This window comes from Gekko japonicus, unplaced genomic scaffold (assembly GCF_001447785.1).
Source record: "Gekko japonicus isolate JY-2015 unplaced genomic scaffold, Gekko_japonicus_V1.1 scaffold748, whole genome shotgun sequence".
Classification (NCBI taxonomy): domain Eukaryota; kingdom Metazoa; phylum Chordata; class Lepidosauria; order Squamata; family Gekkonidae; genus Gekko; species Gekko japonicus.
This window is the reverse complement of record NW_015164206.1, coordinates 425,598-427,007: the sequence shown is the minus strand read 5'-3', so window position 1 is coordinate 427,007 and position 1,410 is coordinate 425,598.

Here is a 1,410-nt window from a genome sequence, read left to right as displayed (position 1 = left end):
TCCTCGTGGCCTGACTGAGGGCTGCTGGGAGCAGGGGGTGGGGCTTGTTGCATGTGCCTGCCCCCTGGGCTCCTTACTGCCGGAGCTCCCCTCCTGTGCGCTCCGGCAGGAAATGACCCCTGCCCAAACCAATGATATAACTCACTTCCCCAATTTTTATGTCTTTCCCAGTACAAATTAGCAACAGAAGTGACTGACAACTTGCAAATAAAAAATAACCTCAGCGGTGTGCAGTGACTTGATCATTTATGTATTTATCTGATTCATTTGTACCTAGGGATGCCAGCCTCCAGTTGGGACCTGGGGATGACATGGAATTACAGCTCATCTCCATACAGGAGCAATCAGTTCCCCTGGAGAAAGTGGATACTTTGGAGGGTGTACTCCATGGCACTGTACCCCACTGAGGTCCCTGTCCTCCCCAGGCTCCACCCCCAAATCTCCAGGAGTTTCCCAATCTGGATCTGGCAACTCTATCCCCAGATTCCTTGCTGGTGGCCAGGGGGGAGCTGGCAACCTATTTGTACCCCATCTTTGTCCCCAATGGGGACCCAAGGAGGCAGACATTGTTCTCCGCTCCTCTATTTTATTTTCTCACAACAACTCTGGGGGTTTTGACTAGTCAGGGAGCAGAATTGAGTGAGGTATGGGGTGGGGGCCACACATTTGTTTCGTCACAGTGATGAACCTGGAAAGGGTCAGCATGTTGGTGGCAGGGCTTAAGTCATGGCTCAGAATACAGGTATGGAAAAAACCAATTGTTGAACAATACAATACAATGCCTCTGTAGCCACTAGAGGTCGGTGTTCACTAGCAGGAAATGCTTTGTTAGCTCCTGCAATCGTATCTGTCGATCCTGAGACATCAGATCCTATTTTTTGGTCTCCGTCTCTTATAGAGCATAACCCTGTTAGGTCCCTTTGAGGAGGAAAGAGGATTCCCGTTTAAAATTGTTAATATACATATGCACTAGAGTTTCTGTTGTAGAGGTCTAGTTTTTTTCCAGTATCAGAGGTCGATTCAGGGGGAATCACAGGGGATCGCAGTTCCCCCGGGTGAGGTGCGGGGGGCGGGGCACACGACGAAGCCCCGCCCCCTGCTTCCGGCCGCCCCACTTCCGGCCCTCATTCAGCCAGGAGGAGGCAGGAGAAGAGGGAGGGTAAGTTGCTTCCTCCCCGCCTCTCCCCACCCCTGCCTGCCTGGGGCCAGGGAGGGCCTTGGCGGGGCTTCCTCACACTCCCACCGGCCTTGCAGGTCCACCGCCGGGCCCCTGATGTCAGGGGGTGTGGCATACGCTAATGAGTTATGCTAATGAGTTCTCCTAGCTCTTTTTCTACGAAACAACCCCTGTCCAGTATAGAGTATTCAAAGCTGCCTTGAATGCATGATATGTTGTGAAACATCTAATTG